Below are 19,424 nucleotides of genomic sequence, written 5' to 3' on the forward strand. Positions count from 1 at the left end.
CACTTCTTTGTGCTGACAAGATCTCTTCATTTTAAAAACTGATTTATGTTAATTGATAATGCATCATGGGACATCTAATAGTCTGATACCGTTTGTAAGTACTAATTTAAAGTTGTCACTTCACACTAGAGAGATAATATTTTTCCATAATTGAAAATGACTTATGTACCTAAGTATAGAAAGTATTATTCTGTGATCCAGTTATATTTTTTCTCTTATATCTTCATACCATGTTGCTGGAAGATTGAAAGTTTTAGCCATCAGTTATTGACATCCACTCACATGCAAAACAGAAATATAAAAGTGACAATACGTGCATGGCCCATAACTCTACGTAGTTTAAGGTCCTTGGATACCAAGGCAAGTCCATTTTTGAACAACAACAACAACAACAAAGTAACTGAACAGAGAAAAACTAACAAGTGAGCATCCATTATCACACTGATTCTAATGAACTGTAATCCTCTTAGCACCAATTTACAGCCAGCTAGATGGTTGCCTTCGCTCCAAAATGATGTGCTATATGTGAAAGATATAAGATGTGTATTATACTGCCAGCATTCCTCTGGGCTTTTCATATAACTTGTTTAACAAATGTTATATCGTGTTACATACACTATGTTGTGAATGTGACAAAAAACAAAAGCAAACAAACAAACAAAAAACAATGGCATTCCACTTTTATTTCCAGGTTTTTAGGGGACAAGTCAATGAGCAGTGACTTCGGGATAGAACACTTAAAAATGACGGTAGACAGGGCTGTGGAGGCTGCTGGGTATTCCTGCCGGCCTCACTTCTTCAGTTACTGAAATATGAACAGAAAGGACCTCCACATAGGCTGGGAGGTGCCAGGGTGCTTTAGGGAGTGGCGGCAGTTTCCCAGCTGGCACAGGACTCTTCACTCTTTGACAGGTGCTGCCTGTATTGTATTAATTTGGGCCTCTATGTGGAAAAGAAGGCTGCAGGTGTCGCTCCGGGCCAAAAGAGTTCTCTAACCTTGGGGGAAAGACCTTGCTCTCTAAGACCGGCTCTAATAAAAACCAAAATGTCCAGAAAGAAGTGGAGAAATTTGTAAAACTCAAACATCTAGGTGTTTTGCAACTTTCATTGAACAGGTTCTTGCTAAGGTCCCCCTCGGCACGACACGCTGGCCGCCCAGGAAACGAGGGCAGCCTGTGCAGGGTTGGGGGCGGGGCGTGATGTTTCCTGTAAATTACGCGGAGCTCCCTAGAGACCCTGGAGATCCAGTGTGGTCTGGGGTAATCCGTGAACACTCGTCCTCTCTGCGTGAAAGAATGATAATTAATGTGACGATCTGTAAAACACTGCGTGACAAGGGAGTTGGGGCTGTGTCAGGCTTGATTCTGAGCCAGATGAGAAACTGCGTTTAGTCAAAGAGGATCAGCGGAAAACACCGCGCGAAGCGCAGGGAGCCTTCCATCAAAGTGGGCCGGTCCCGGTGCACAGGAGAGCTGCGCTTCAAGATGCCTGCAACTTGGAATGGACTGGGTAGCTCCTGAAACGACAGGGCAATGACTCTAAGATGAAGTCAAGGGAAAACCTTTTTGTTATGGGAAACTGAGTCACATAGAGATGGCATGAGAGAGACAGAGAAAGTCAAGGGAAAATCTTTTTGTTATGGGAAACTGAGTCACATAGAGATGGCATGAGAGAGACAGAGAGAGAGAGGGAGAGAGAGAGAGAGAATGTCAAGGGAAAATCTTTTGTTATGGGAAACTGAGTCACATAGAGATGGCATGAGAGAGACAGAGAGAGAGAGAGAGAGAATGTCAAGGGAAAATCTTTTGTTATGGGAAACTGAGTCACATAGAGATGGCATGAGAGAGACAGAGAGAGAATCAGAAAATTTATTCATGTCGACATGGGCTCAGGAGGATAAGATCAAAAGCCTGTGTACTCTGAGTGCTGACAGCTCAGAGGTTTTGTTTGATTGTCTGTTTTTGTTTTTTTTATGTATGGCTTGCAGTTTGACATCTTGAATTTTTTATACGACTGGTGGGTTATAAGTTTCTAAGGTTACATAATTTGGAGCACAAATAAAAAAAATCTTTAACAATAAATCAGTGACAAGAAGCGGACAAGGTACAAATGTAGAACAGAAAGCTGCTTGCTAAGGTTTCTTGTTGTTTTTTTTTTTTTTTAAACTTATGGTCTAATTTTACTAGACACCTCACTGACTCAGAACAGGACACAGGGCACATCTGCACCAAGACCTGATAGGAGCATTCTTTCAGCCCAAAATTGGAGGTGTTTGCAAAACATTGCTCAACATGGAAAGGGGAGAGGGGCTTTAGTTTGATTAAGTTTTCACCACACCTCTAGATTCTGGATTAAATATTTTGGAGTTAAATCCGGCGTGGTGGTGCACGCCTTTAATCCCAGCACTTGGGAGGCAGAGGTAGGAGGATTGCCATGCGTGCAAGGTCACCCTGAGACTACAGAGTTAATTCCAGGTCAGCCTAGACCAGAATGAGACCCTACTTCAAAAAAACAAAAAACAACAACAACAACAAAAAAAAAAATGGAGTTAGCTGAATAAACTTGGGCTTAGAGAAATAATGGGGATTGTAATTTAAATGTTAAGTGTCCCAAAGGTCCCGGGTTTGGTGCCATCTTGTAGCACTTTTGGGAGGTAGTGTAGAGAAAGGAGTCGGGTGTCCAGAGATGTGCCTGTGAAAGGAACGCTGCGACTCTGAGCTTTTCCTAGTGAGCGGTCGCCTGCCACGGGGTGAGCAGCTTCGCTCAATGTTGTGTTCATCCTGATCGCAGCAACGGGACCAAGCCACCATGTACTGACCCTTCTGAAAACAATGATACAGAAACAGTCTCCCCGCCATTTGAGCTGAGGATTGCAAGTATTTTGTCCTAGCAAAGGCAAGTTAGCTATATACTTTCTTGTCACTGTTCTCAGTGTTGACCATGTCACCAAGAGTCTGTTGATGTGATTCATCTGTGATGGGGACAAGTTGGGAATTTTCAAAGCTTCTGAGAAGACCCCCAATGCCTCTCCTTGATAGGGACACTGTTACGAACTTAAATTTTGCATATCTTAAGGAATTCCCTTCAAGGTTATTTCATGCTTGTTTCATGTGAATATTTATGTTTGCACATGTGTATATATTCATCCACATTAGTTTTACATAAAGTCACTAGACTCAAGGTGAGGAAAAGGTATTGTCATAATGAAATCTTAAAAGGTATTTGAGAATTGGAATTAAATGGATTAGGGTGCATCCTGCTTAGCATTCTTATGGAACATAACTATGTAATCCAACCTTAAAATATGCTAATTTTATCAAAAGAAAAATGAAAACTCTATAGTAAGTAGAATGAACCTTTTTTTTTAAGATTTTCATGACCTCATAGCATATTTTCTATAAATTTTCAGTACCTATTGTGATTTTTTTATCAATATTGCAAAGAGATTGTAGAGAATACCCATTGCAATTTCATGAATACAGAAAGTGAAGCTTGTTTCTTTCCTCTTAACTCAATAAAGAAGGCATTGATAGGACCTTGCATGCTACACCAGGGGCTATGAAGAAACCAAGGTGCACACTGTACTACAGGATAATAATTCCAATATTAATGCAAGAAAAATAATTTTTTCTCAATTTTATGAACTTTTCCATGATTATAAAAAAGATCCCATAGTAATACCCCCCCACTTTCCCCTTTGAAATTCAATTCTCCATCATACCCCCTCCCCATCTCAATCAGTCTCTTTTATTTTGATGTCATGATCTTTTTCTTCCTCTTATGATGGTCTTGTGTAGGTAGTGTCAGGCACTGTGAGGTCATGGATATCCAGGCCATTTTATGTCTGGAGGGAGCACGTTTTAAGGAGTCCTACCCTTCCTTTGGCTCTTACATTCTTTCTGCCACCTCTTTTTAAGTATCCAGAGGGAGATAGTTATTTTCTCTTCCAGTTGCCTTTTTACTGAAATTATTGTTAGAATAAGCACAGCTCAGAGAAAATTTCTTGTAATTTTTTCTAACCTTAAAGAATTTATCAAAAGTTACTTTTAAAATATATTTTATTTGTATTTGTTTATAACAAGAGAGATAGAGAGATGGGCAGTTAGAGAGAGAGGGAATAGGCATGCCAGGGCCTACAGTCACTGCAACGCATGGCCACTTTATGCATCTGGCTAACATGGGTCCTGGGGAATTTAACCTGAGTTCTTTGGCTTTGCTGGCAAGTGCCTTAGCTGCTAAGCCATCTTGCCAGTCCAAAAGAGATTTTTTTTTTTTATGTGAACAAAACCAAAAATGAGTAAGACTCTAGTAAAAATTTTCATCCTTCATATTCATATTTCATGCATGCAGTCTTAAATTCCTTCTTTAACATCTGTTTCCTAAAGAATTGTAATGATTTTAAAACACACATCAAAGAAAAATAACACATTAAGATCAGTTGTTACCTCCAATAATGACATACTGATGAGATCAATTCTGTGAAGTATATCTTTAGGTGATTTCACTGTTGAATGACCATCGCAGCATGGTAACTCATGCCCAAGAAATACAGGTCATTCCAGCTGGCCACCTGGTTATCCAGAGAGTATAAACACAGGATGTAACGAGGATGCCACCTACATCACCAGATGTGCTCTTTTACCATAACCTCTTTCATATGAGCAGAGATATCATACTACAAAATTGTGTCAAATAGGCTATTATAGAACATAAGGAAAACGCTCCCTCTTACTGACCTGTAGGTAGTACACATATTTATATATGTTACACCTTTAAATCAGCAGTGAGATGGGTTTGTTTACTTCATCCTCATCATAAGTACTTGAACAAGGCTTTAAGCTGCATTGCTATAATGGCCTCAGTATAAAGATCTAACAATTTTTTTTTTCATTGTAAGATTAGAATTTAATGGGATTATCATCACATACAGTTTGAAGACCACTGTAGTTCACTGTTACTTTCTATGCCTGGCATAGAGCTACATTTGCAAGTTTATTATTTTTTCCACCTTAAAAATATATTCTCTTTGTGTATACATTTTATATATTTTATACTTATATATGTACATTCTAACGTCATAAGATTGTGTGTGCATTTGAGGCTGAGAAGGTGGCTCAGCAGTTAGCACACTTGTTGCATGAGAAGGAGGGCCTGAACAGGCCTCACACTGGTGAGTTCAGACCTTCTCATTCCACGTAAAATGCCTAGGTAAGGCCAAGCGCGCCTCTAACCCTAATCCAACTGAGCAGCGGAGACCAGAGAATCTTTGGAGCCTTGCAAGACCTAGAATGACTAAGAGGAGAGAGACTCTTACTCAAAACAAGACCAGGCAGCAGAGCCATGGCCAGGCTCATCTGACTTTCCCCTCAGGCTTCACAAGTGAGCCACCCTGGCCAGAGGCAATGGTATGGGGTCCTGTGAAAGAACAAATGAACACGCATGAGCATGTCTCACACACACACACACACACACACACACACACACACACACACACACACAAACACACACACACACACTCTCGCTCTGTCTGTAGTTGACCTGATAAGGGCAGTATTGATTTTTAAAATGCAAAGTGAATGAGTAGAGGTTCAATGTTAGCCAAGTAATCTACAGGCCTTTAAAAATGTATTATCAAGAGATCAGTGTGGAAGTAACAAACTAGTGCCAAGAAAAATACCTGAAGAGCTTGCCAAGGTGCCAGATGCTCCTGCCGTTAAATTATCTCTTGCAGATTGGCACCACATCTTACAACTGGCACACCCATAGGTACTGTTCTTATTGTACCGCCTTATGCTTTGAGCTAAAGACTTAAGCATAGTTTGCTTTCTATTCAAAAATTAATAATCTGTGCACATCAATTTGAGTCTCCAGGGAAATCAAGAATTTTTAGTACAGCATGCAAAATAAAATAAAATGTGTGAAATACACTTGCATAACCTAATTAGGACATCAGATAAAAATGAGATATAGGACTCATCATTGCCAGTCCTTAAACCACTGTTTACATTACCCATGTTTTCAGCCACTTTCTGAAATTTGGCTTTCAGAATGCCAATAAGAAGTAAAACAAAAATTAAGCTTAATTATCTTATGTTTAAAATATTGATATGTGTTTTGGTATAAATGTATACAAAAGATTCAAAAATTGGGCTCTAAAAATATCGACACCCCACAGACATGCTGGAGACAGTCCTTAGAGCACAAAATAAGTATTTAATTGATCTATATATACATAAAAATGCTGTGCCATATTTTTTTAAATTTTATATTCATTTATTTATTATTTATTTTTGAGAGAGTGGAGATAGATAGAGATGATGGGCACAGCAGGGCCTCCAGAAACTTCAGATAAACTCCATACACATGTTTCACCTTGTACATGTGCTTTACATGGCTACAAGGGAATAGAACATGGGTCCTTAGGCTTTTCAGGCAAGTACCTTAACCACTAAGCCATTATATTAACATTCTTCAAAGAGCTTTTTCTATGAGTTTAGTATGTGAAACTTTCCACCAAAGAAATTGAATTTAAAAATAAATTCATCTTAGTACATCAGGGCTAATTTAAATAACTGTAATAGTTTTGATTTTAGCATGCTATTGTTTTTATAAATAAGTTAACAATATTTCAAAATATTGAATTTTACATTCATCTAAAGAAAGAGAACCCTTTGAAATTATTATTTGTATTTAAATATATATATATCCTCAGTGAGATAAAGGTTTAAAGTGAGGCAGAATAGAATTATGTAAGTTTTATCCAAAATAGAAATGCTAAGGCACTTGGCTATAATTATCTTTTTAATGTATTCAAAATATTGTATAGTGTAAGTACAAAATGATGTTGGAGAAAAATTTTAAGAAATGAAAAACTTTAACATTCTGCATAACTGGAGCTTATCAGGATGTAAAGAAATATAAAGACCCAATTTAGTTTTTCTTATGGGTTACTGAAAAATAAAGACAATTAAAAAAAAAAACTCTATTGCCAAGTGTGTTCAAATGTACCTTAAAATAAGGAATAAAACAGGTTGTACTAGTTTACATGACAGTTTTAGCATGGTTGTGCTACTGTTTGGAAATATTTCTCACTGGAATGTTTTCAAAACAATGTTTACTATGGTGCGTGAACCAGGAATTAACTCAGTTGCCATTTTCTTGCTGCATGTAAAAATTGTGGGGTTTTTTTAGCTATCAAAACATAAATAAAGCCATATATGCATCCATCTGTCTGTGTGAATGTGAGTGTGCATATGCATTACATCGCTGTTGAGTTAAACTTACCAGCACACTAAATTATCCTAAAATAAACTTGGTGATTGATATTTTCATATGGATAAAGTGTAAAGCCATGTGAAGCTTGGAGTTTGGGACTCACGTCTAATTGTCATATGACATTTAACCCACATTTGCGTAATACTGTAACAAGTTTTACAGAAGCAACAGGTGCAGGTATAAGTCTACTAAGTAAGCAGACGCCACTGCAAACAAATACAGGAGTTTCTTTAAATTATTGCTATTAATATTGAAGCCAGAAGTGCCAGATTTGGAGAGACTGTTAAAATACAAGATAATTTTCTTCAGCCAGACAGAAGACTTTTCCCCTGAGACCTTGTTTGCCAGGAAGAATACAGGGTGGGAGAGAATCAGCAGCTGGTGTGATAATGAGTCCACTTCTCTGCAAATGAGTTCATTATTATTCCATTCCTGCAGTCTTGTAATGCACAGTTGCATGCCATTTATACATAAACAAACAAAAAACAGGTATTGTATGTCACTGAACTTTGACAATCCATAAGAACAACATTTGGAAAGATAAGAAACAAAGGAGAGAATAGCAGGCAAATACAGCTAGCTAATGAAGGGAAAATTCAGAATTTGAGTGTTCCCAACTGTTTTCCCTAGAAAAGAGCAAAGCAAATTCTAAACACAAACAAATCTATAGGACTGTTCATTTTCACCACTTGACATTCAGCTTTCTTTTTATCATTTTATCACTTCTGAGTAAAAGACATTATAGAATTTGTGGGTGACAAGGATGTCTTTAGAAATACATTTATATGAAAGTCTTATGATAGCTCAGCATGAAAACAGCTTCACTGATTTAAGTTACTAAACGTCTCTGTAACTGGAAATAGTAACCCTCCATATATGAAGGAATCCTACTTTAATGTCAGTTTGGAAAAGCAGCCGAGAAAAAAAAATCAGGTAACTTTAATTCTTGATAGTTCAAAGAACTTTTGGGTCAGGATGATGCAAAAATACAAATGAAGACATCCAACCAGTTTTAGAAGTACAAATTTAAACTATTTAAGTATGAGCCAACCAATCGTAAAATGATTTGAAATTAGGCCAAACCAGGGAATATTTCAGATTATAGATTAGGATGTCTATTTAACCAGTAACGGTCAACAGTATTTAAGACAATAAAATGAAAAAGACAAAGTAGTTACCTAGTATAAAATGACTAAGCAAACGCCGACAGCATTTAGAAAATAGAAATGTATTCCATACATGCATGTAAAAATAAATACCTCTCAAAAGATAAAGGTAGCTTTGGTTTAAAACATTATAAATTGATGCAAGTAAAATATGATTTCTCAAACTGGGAATAGAGGCAAATCCCTATAACCCCAGCACACAGGAAGCCTGAGGACTGCTGGGAGTCCATGATCTTCTTGGGCTACATGATTGAGCCCCAGTTTAGTCAGGGCTGCATAGCAAGACCCTGCCAGGATAAGAAAAAAAAAGGATTCCAACAGAGCTGGAGAAAACATAATTAATCTTACAGAGCAAGCGGAGGAAAATGGGGGCTGAGAGGATGGCTCTGTGATTAAAGATGCTTGCTTGCAAGCCTGCCAGCCAGGGTTCAATCCCCAGCCACCCATGTAAGCTGTATGTAAAAAGTGTCTGGTGTTTATATGCAGTGGGAAGAGGCCCTGCACAGCCCTTGAACCCACAAGCACACACATGCAAAGAAACAGGAGGAGGAGCTGCTTGACGGCTCCCAATGTATCACCTGAAATGACTTTACTTAACAAGTATTCTATGGTTTGGCCCACAACCATGTTGAATTCCCAGTTATTTGTCATATTTTATATTTATCTGTAAGTAGGCAAAGAGTGGGCAGAGGAGAGAATGGGTACAGCAGGCTGGAATGTACACGTTTAGTGTACTCTTCTGTTATCTGCCTTCGTGCTCAGCTTCAGAATCCTCTCTTATGGTCACATTCCTTTTCATACCACTGGAGATCCTTTCCTTCCCTTGACAAGGCTTGTAAGGTCCTTGGAAAGACTGACACTTGTCTCATGCAATGCACTTGGCATCATTTCCACCTAGCAACTCCCTAGGATTCCTGTGCTTCCACAAAGTGAAATCTTGGGGCACAATCACTTTCTGGATATACCTTATTCTATAGTGGTGATTTTTGGTCCTTTCTGAACTTACTCAGGAAATCTTAACATGAAATAAACATGAAATAAAACTTCTAGAGTGTTTCTAAAAAGAAAAGATACTGCTTTTTGCAAAGAAGCCACAAACATCATCAAACTTTCTTAGAGTAAGAATTGGTATTTTCCTACACCACCGGACAGCTGGTTTATTTTTGTTTTGTTTTTGTGTGGTTGATTTGACATTGACTGTCATGTAAATTGCAATGCTTCTATAAAGCAGAAATATCTTTCTTTTTCTAGCTTGCATTCTTTTTTTTTTAAATGTTTTTTTTTTAATTTTTTTTTTGGTTCATTTTTTATTTATTTATTTGAGAGCGACAGACAGAGAGAGAAAGACAGATAGAGGGAGAGAGAGAGAATGGGCGCGCCAGGGCTTTCAGCCTCTGCAAACGAACTCCAGACGCGTGCGCCCCCTTGTGCATCTGGCTAACGTGGGACCTGGGGAACCGAGCCTCGAACCGGGGTCCTTAGGCTTCACAGGCAAGCGCTTAACCGCTAAGCCATCTCTCCAGCCCTAGCTTACATTCTTAATGCACATACTGTAAGGTTTGGACCTACATAATATGTATTGTGTGATAATTCATAAGACAGGAATACATTCTATAAATCCTGCTAGCATTCAACATGAGCAAATAAAAATTCAGATTCCTTTATATCTCCAAGCACACCATATGTTATTCAAACACTGAATATCCCTAAAGATTATTTGTTTTTGTGCCAGGAGTGATTTCCCTCTGAATATTATTCTGTTTAGAAAAAACAAAGTGAAATAAAGTAGAATGAAGGAGATCCTTAATAACTTGGAAAGATGAAAAGTCACAAGTTACACCTGTGCAGAGCTACCTTATCAGCCAACAAAACATAATGAGGTGGGAATTCTCAAGGGTGCAAAATATTTCTTCTTCCAAATTTCTTTCTTTCTTTCTCTTTTATTTTATTTTATTTTTTTTTTTGTTAAGGACTCAAGAGAGTAAATAGCCAGCCAACTCTTTCCAGACTGCTGGGGGATGATTCTTGACTCATAGAATTAGTTTTTTTTCAAACTGCATTTAATATTCAGGAAAATCAAACAAAGTAGTTGTAGGCAGAGTTTTGTAAATGTGAATTTATTTCTTGGTTGGTTCTCATTATTTTTTGTGTTTCTGACTCTCATTTATTGTATTAATATTTAACTTTCATTCCATTATAATCATATATATGTATACATACATATATGGAGATATAATAGTATCTCTTGATACTAGCGTTATCTTATTGATTGTTTTGCTTTGAAGTAAAAACAATACATCCTGTGTTTAATACTACAAAGGTCCATGTCCTAAAATTAAGTGTGCATAGGAATTTGTATCATGATAGGTGTAAAAGTTTATGTTTAAAACTATGGATGGATAGATAGATAGATAGATAGACAGATAGATGATATATAGATGATAAATCAATTATATAGTAATCAGAAAGTGGAAGACATTTAAGACTTCACATTAATATGACTAAATTCAGATAATAGCAATGAAATATTAGTGGATATTGAGATAAGAAAACAACTTGCTATAAATTTCTTTGGAATGTGTACTATAAAACTGTTTTAGAAAATTTATTTACTAAGCTAGTGTTTTACCTTAAAATGTGTCAATGTTTCTGCAGCAAACATTCTTTTTCACTAAGTCTATTTCATATCTTGTATAAGAATGATATGGATGTCAACACCCACTGAAATGCACATTGAATACACAGAGAGGAGCCTGAAATACTGGTTTTCTACCACATTTTTCCCAACTGGCAAAGCTTTCTGGCAGTTTCTCCAGGCATCCTTACAGTATGTACTTGGGTGAATATGGGAGTCAAAAGTGGAAGTCCCTAATTAGAGCTTCCTTCAGTTCCCCTGCCTCGTATACCAGGGCACAGCCCAAGATGTTTTAGTAGAAGTATGTTGTTGTTATAAACACTAAGAAAACTATCTATTGCAGCATTTTTCTTTTATAATTTAGAATGTGTTACCACCCCACTATTGTATTCATAATGGAAATGACATGGAAAATAAATACATAACCAAATTAAAAGCTGGGTGTGGTGGCGCAAGCCTTTAATCCCAGCACTCGGGAGGCAGAGGTAGGAGGATCACCATGAGTTCGAGGCCTCCCTGAGACTACATAGTGAATTCCAGGTCAGCCTGGACCAGAGTGAGACCCTACCTTGAAAAACAACAAACAAACAAACAAACAAAAAAAAAACATATTAAGAAAACCACAGTGTTTATATGTCATTATATTATACTGACCAAAGAAAAATTTCATATTTGCTTATATGTTTTACATATAATATAATAAGAAAAATAAAGAAAGCTGTTAGACAGATATCATACTACTCGCATGTAATCTCAGGGCAGGAGCAGCTGAGGAAGGAGAGTCTTGAGTTACATGCCGGTATGGTAAATCATGGGCAACCAGGACATCAAAGAGTGACTGTACCACAAAGACCAGCAAACAACAAATAGACAAAAGAGAAGAAAAACACTGAATAAACTATGAGAAATAACAGAACTGTTTGTAAATGGACTCATTGTGCTTAAAATACTGAGGAATTAACTGTTGGACAGGGTTCCAGGAATTAACTGTTGGACAGGGTTCCAGACTTAGTTGGGAGAGAACATTCTGCAAATTATACGCCAGTCTGTTGATAGTAAATCAGTAGACTATTTCAAGTGAATGATTGTGTACTTGGAGAGAGAAGAAATGGTCACAAGAAATCAAAATAAATTTAATTATAATGAGTTGCTGTGTAAGTTCATTTCATATTATATGTAACCAATAGACTCAAAGTTTAATAGCTTTGATATATTTAAGCTACAGCAAGCTTCAAAGCTCGTGCTTTTTTCATGAAAGTTTCTACTTGCTCAGAAAACTGAGAAATGAAAAGGAAATGAAAAAAATATTAAAAAGAAAAAAAGCCCACGAGTCAGAAAGCTAAAAAAAAAAAAATTGCTTTTCTAAAGCTGTATGTGGGCTGGAGCAATGGCTCATCGGTTAATGTACTGGCCTGCAAAGCCTAAGGACCCAAGTTCAATTCCCCAGTGCCCACATAAACCCAATGCACAAAGTAGCACATGCATTTGGAGTGTTTTTGTTTGTTTGCTTGTTTGTTTTGTTGTTGTTTTTTAAGCTGTATGCATTTTAACATCTGAAAATGAGAACCCTTTGGTAGTACTGTTGAGGATTAATGGCGTATACCACGTGCATGCATTCCCAAATCAAGTCCTTCCACCTTGAGATTTCTGCCGTCATGGACATTTCACCTGTGGCTTATGGTAGGTTAGCCTCCTGTCGCTTTAGTGTATACCATTTGGGAAGTTTTGTTCCATAGCAGAGTGTGGTCAAACGGTGACTCATGTCTGCAAGCCTGTAGGCATGAAAAAGGGGCGAGGACCGGGAGGGTGTGGGGTGCCTTTAGCCATCACAAGACAAGCATCAGTCATTGGAGACTCCACACTAGGCATCATCTGTCTAGTGCTCCACCGCCTTCCCAAAACACATGCTGAGAAACCAGCAATTGACCCTTGGGTGAAAGTTCCAATGTAAACTCAGACGCCTCAGCAAACTCTCCTGCTCTTTCAGCCTGCTCAGTATTCATTACATATGAATGTAAATACAAATTCCCCATGGTCAAGAAAGAAATAGTCAAATTTTCAGGCTTTTAGGGAACTTTGATATTCACTCAGTTCTACAGGTCTGGGGAATATTACACAATGTTTGCACACCGCAGAGACACTTGTGCGTCCACACTCACTGTGGCACGATTCACATTAGTCCTGCCATGGAAACAGCCTAGGTGTCCAAACACAGATGATGGATGTGGAAAGTGTGGTACATACAAACAATGGGATTTTATTCAGCCATCAAGAATGAAAGTAGAACATTTGCAGAAAAATGGATGTGTCATATTTACTAAAAGTAAGCCGGATTCAGGAAGACAAATATCACATTTGTTGTAGTGAGTGTAGCATGGGTGGCAGAGAACTCCTGACCAAGAGCAGCTTGTGGAGGAAAGAGTTTGTTTTGTCTTACAGGCATGAGAGGAAGCTCCATGAGAGCAGGGCAGACCGGTGACATGAGCAGAGGGTGGAGATCATCTCCTGGCCAACATCAGGTGAACAAAAAGAGCAGGAGAGTGCCAAACACTGCAAGTGTGAGCTGGCTGTAACACGCAGGAGCCTGCTCCCGATACCACACCTCCTCCAGGAGTTCCCAAACCCTGTATTGCCACCAACTGGGGACCTAAAATGCAGAACACATAAGTTTATGGGGAACATCTGAATCAAGCCATATATATGTATATAGATAGATAGATAGATACAGACATAGATATAGATATAGATATAAATCATATACATATACATATACATATACCTAATCGTGAGTAGAAAATAAAACTGGCCTCTGGAGGGAGAGGCAGAAGATTAATGGGAGGAGAGCGGGAATAAGAGAGCATAATAAGGGGAAAGGCAAACATTGCATGTTTTATTCTTCTAATATGAGAAGCTAGGTTGAACCATATACATGCATATAAGTGACAAATTTCAGAACAGGGGAAAAAGGAAGGAAAGGAGGGATGGACAGGGCAGTGAGTAAGCAATTGAAGGCAAAAAACAGTGATATGGGTATGAGATGCCAGGACTCACTATCTTGTACACTAAATGTAGTTATACTAATTTCTTGAAACATCTGGATAGTTCAACAAATTTTATGCTTATCAGAATGTTTGTTATTACACAGATTTAAACTATGTTATAATTTAGAATTACAACCCTATGATATGACTTTTCAGCCCTCAGACCATCTGTCCTTGGGGAAAATTTTCATTTCTCAAAGGTGGTCTGGCTCCTAGTGCATAAAGCTTATTCTCTGGGGAGATGTGAACACACGTCTATTCACCACCACCTCCCAGATAAGGTACAGATGACATAATACACCGTGACTGCACCAAAACCAGCTTTGGTGAGCCAATGAGTTTATCTGTGTTACTTATGGAACAGGGGGAAGGGTTGCTTGCAGGAGTTGAGTGAGTGGGTGATTTAAAGGCGTCAACATCACCCCAAAGCCCACGCCATCATCTCTCAACACACTGAACCACTTGCAAGTAGCTCAAGGTGGTGGGGCAGTCTCCCCCAAGCAAGTGTTTACCCTTTATATGAACCTCGGAAAGGGACTTTTTAAGTTCCCATTTCCCAGGCTTGACCTCCTGAGACACTTCAGTCTCCAACCTCTACTCCCAGGAAGGAAAGTTCCAAATTCAGAGGAAATGGCTCCTCAGTCCTGGTCAGTTTGCCCCTCAATAGTTGTTCGTCACTCCTATAACCTTGGGGAGACCTTAAGCTTCAGCTCTGCTATACTTCTTGTTCTCTTGGCTTCCTTCTCCTTTCAGGATGCAATATTTCAATTAATAGATAGTACCTATACAACAGTACCAAATGAACATCTCACGCCTTTGTGGAGTCCTCTTTCCAAAAGCGTGTGTAGGACCCATGTCTCTAGCAAGGTGACTCTGACAGAAACAGTCACATCTAGGTCACAAAGCTTGGCTTCTCTCAAAATTGAGCATGGTCTTATCTAAATTTCATTTACCTGTGTTAGGGGGTCTCCCACCATGTTACAAGCAGTCCCTAGAGGACAGCCCACTTTGCAAGAGTTGGGTGACTTCCACCTACAGCAAGGGAAGACTTGCAGCCCTGAGTGAATGGGAATTAAAAAAAAAAAAAAAAACAACAACTAGTACTGCTAGCATATGTATTCATAGGCTAGGCTTCAGATCCTTATTCTACCAGGGATGGAGAGGATGGTTACACAGGTAGATGTCCTGACTAACTTCAAAGAACACCAAGAAAACTCAACGAGGTGATGCCGGGATATAGAAATCATGAAGTAATTAACACTATGATTTCATGTAATGAATTATGTGACATAACTAACATAACCTCTCATACTCAGCAAATTTGGGAAAAATTAAATTTACATTACATTTTTGGAATAATGTTAGAAATTTGAAGAAGACTTATAAGAATACTATTAGAACAATATAATTATCAAATAGAATATACATTTAAATAATTGATTTTTGTGTTATCAATAGCATTTTAGATAATTCATTCATGGATGTTCACTCAGGATATTTTTAAAGCCTTTTATACATAATGGTCAAAATTCCTTATAGACGTGCATAAAATTATTACAAAGTCACCCATAATTTTGTGAAAATAATATATAGTAAAAATAGACTGGTTAAGATGGAAAACATACAAACTGAAATGAATAAAATGATGTCCTTTGAAGGTGTCCTATATTTAAAATAAATGTGTTAAACAATTAATTGTATATTTAAGTTGTGAGAGGTTCTTTTAAGAAAATTTTCTAGAAGTACCTGTTGTTAGAATTATATTTTTTAGCTAACAAAATACTATAGTATATTTAGGGAATAACTTTTGTTTTATTATTTTGTGAGAGAGAGAGAGGAAGAGAGAGAATTGGAAAGCCAGGGCCTCCAGCCATGGCAATAGAACTCCACATACGTGAGCCAACTTGTGCCCATGTGTGCACCTGTGCGTTTGTGTTACCTTGTGTGTCTGGCTTTTGTGGAATCTGGGGAGTGGAACAAGGGCGCTTAGGCTTCACAGGCAAGCACTTTAACTGCTAAGCCACCTCTCCAGCTCCAAATAAGTTTTTAAGTTATTGAATTTTGTTCTAACTTGCTGCAAATTTTCCATCATAATAATTTTTAAAATACCTTTAAGTCTCCTGATACTCATGTTAGACTTCTTCAAGTGTAAGTTATCTTAAGCCCATCGACATGAAAAGTCATGCCTTACAACTTCAGAGATAACTCCAAGTCTTAACTTCTTAAGAGATAACTCTAATTTCAAACAAGAAAATATGCAGCATTTAGGGAATTTTTAAAACACTCTAGTCTCCACTTAAGGGAATCAACTTCGATAGTGGATGGTCCTTTATTGTTTTTTATTTGATCTTTTTGATATATACATTCTAGGAATGAATATATACATATACATATACATATATATATATATGAGTGTGTATGTATATACATAAATAGATAGATAGATAGATAGATAGATAGATAGATAGATAGATAGATAGATAGATGGATGGATAATTACTAAACAGTTTACAAATTGATTTGAAAACAGGAAAAGAAACCTCTCTCTGAGTATAGCTTTATTATTTACAGGACAATGATAAAATAAAATAATAAAAGACTAAACAAAGAATGCCTGTGCATATAGCCTTGCTTTTTAAGAAAAACCTACATTGTAATCCACAGTCAGTAACAAATCCATTTCTATAATTTTCAGAAGTACAAAGGGATTTTTTTTTTTTCACCCATAGTCGTTTTGTCCTGAATTAAGTCTTTCTTCACAGCTAGGATGTTGTTTATTTTTAAAAGCCTGTGACATTCCACCACTCCTTTTATTAACGTTTGTACTGAAGTCAAGGCTTCTTGGGTTTAAAACATGGCTCCAGAAACCCTGAGGGAAGAAAGAAACCTATTGAAAGCAGAAAATTCTTAAGAGGAATCTTCTTACTTCCAAAGTTATGGCAAAAAAAAAAAAAAAAGAAAAGTCACTAACTATTTAACGGAGTATCTGGAGCCCATGAAAATGCTATTGTCCCACATGGATCTTCTAGCTGTTGAAGGGAACAAGAAAACTCAGAATGAAGGAACAATGGGCTTAGACTCATCATCTTGACTGTAGGAAATCAAAGGTACTTCAGAAACTAAAAGCATAAAGGTGAAAATTTAACACTAAAAGCAAAATCTAGTGGCATAAATTTGAAGGTATTTACTTTTCTTCCGTGGTTCCATTGTAAATCACTTGTCAACAGGCACAATGGTCTATGGGAGTAGTTTTCAACAATAATTATTGCCTTTTTATACTTCTGGATACTTTTAAGAAAAAAACTTATTGTATAGTCCAGTACATAAAACAGGGAAATTGTTACTCTCTGAAATCCCTTCTAATAGGAATCACATTGAATTTTCACTTAACAATTCAAGGCCTTGATAGAAATAGATTATGAATAAAAAGATTTTTTTTCACATCACTGGTTTTGAGTAAAGATAGAAAATATCCAAAGAAAAGGGAAGAAAATAAAAACAGACAAATAAAAACACATAATAGCAGACATAACTTAGAGTGAGTATGAAGCTTAGATAATAGAATACTGGAACAGAATACTCAAAGCCCTTGACTTGAAACCCAGCGCCAATAAACCAGTTATTGTGACTCATACCTAAAGTACATACCCATGGGAAGTGGAGAAAAGAGGGTCTGGAGCTCAAGGCCGGTCTCAAAATGTTCAAAACCAGGGTGAGTTTTTTGAGACTTTGTCTCAAATTTATAACAACAAATAAATTTAATGTACAAAAAATTGCAGGCCTAATGCCAGAGCAGACAGTAGGTTTAAGATTCTAGTATTACCCATAATCAGCACCAGCTCTGTGATACGGAGACAGCATCTAAATTCCTCAGCAAAATGTGGAGGTAGGGCTGGAGAAATGGCTTGCATGTTAAGGTGCTTGCCTGTGAATACTAAGAACCCATGTTTGAATCTCCAGGTCCCACATAGCCCGATGAACAGTGATACAAGTGTACAACGCTTAAAGTACAACTGAAAAACTTATTTGGGGCTGGAGAGGTGGCTTAGCAGTTAAGGTGCTTGCCCACAAGGGGCTGCATGCATCTGGTGTTCATTCACGGTGGCTGGAGGCCCTGGCTCCCCCATCCTCTCTCCCCCCCTCACTATCTCTCTGTCATTCAAAAACAAAACATAAAATTGAAGATAAACCTGAGTTTTGATTAATTTAGAAGATAGTTAAGACATTTCATGATCATTTTCTCCCCAGGAGGGGTATAGATGCATAAATTAATACACTGTGGAAAAGAGTTACCCTTAATTTAGACTCCCAGGCTCTCCCATGGTAACTATTATCCAAGCATATGTTCAAGGAGGAAAGAAATGGCAGAAAATGCAGAAATTCCTTTCTTCATACTTTGGACATGCATCACTTAGCAAACCTTCTTTATAAACCTGTTAATTATTATAAACAGATTTCCTGTATGGATGATTTAGTGGAAAATAGTAAGTATATGCAATATTATATATGTTCATACTATGTGATATCTGAATAAAGTCATTTCATTATTATTGCTTATTAAAATAGAAATGGGACTTTTTGCCTAGTGAACAACAGTCTTTCATAAAGAATATGAAATTGAGCTGAATAGATGGCTTAGTGGTTAATGGTTTGGCCGGCAAGGCTCAACAACCCAAGTCTGATTCCTCAGTACCCCTATGAAGCCAGATGCACAAAGTGGTACAAGCATCTGGAGTTCATTTGCAATAGTTAGATATCCTGGCGTCCCCATACTCTCTGTTACTTTTCTCTCACTCTCTTCTTACAAATAAATAAATATGTTTTTTTAAATAATACAAAGTTATTTCTCTTCCCCAACATATTTACTAGTGTAATGTCTTGCTTTGAAAAATAAAATTCATGGAAAAGCTGTTACACCAATTTTATTTGTCAAGAGAAGCTATACAGATAAGAAATGACATGGAGAGACATTTTGTAGAGAGAAAATCCAGGCTATGTGGAGATTAGTCATTGTCATTTAAATAGCATGAAGGTCTCAGATGTAAGTTAGCAAACTTGAATCTGTTATCTCAACTTAGCCCTTAGCTAGAAACCACCACATTTGTTACCCTAAAGGGTACTAAGTGAATCAAAAAATCCCAACATCCATTCCTTAAACTGTAAGAAATAACAAACGCATGAAGCTATAGCTCAGTAGTAGAAAACATTCTAAAAATAGACAAAGAAAAGAAATAGTACAGCACTTTGGAATGCTTGTTTATCATCCATAGGAATCTGATACAATAAGTTTCTAAGGACATGCGAACA

The sequence above is a fragment of the Jaculus jaculus genome, chromosome 15, assembly GCF_020740685.1.
Source record: "Jaculus jaculus isolate mJacJac1 chromosome 15, mJacJac1.mat.Y.cur, whole genome shotgun sequence".
Taxonomy (NCBI): domain Eukaryota; kingdom Metazoa; phylum Chordata; class Mammalia; order Rodentia; family Dipodidae; genus Jaculus; species Jaculus jaculus.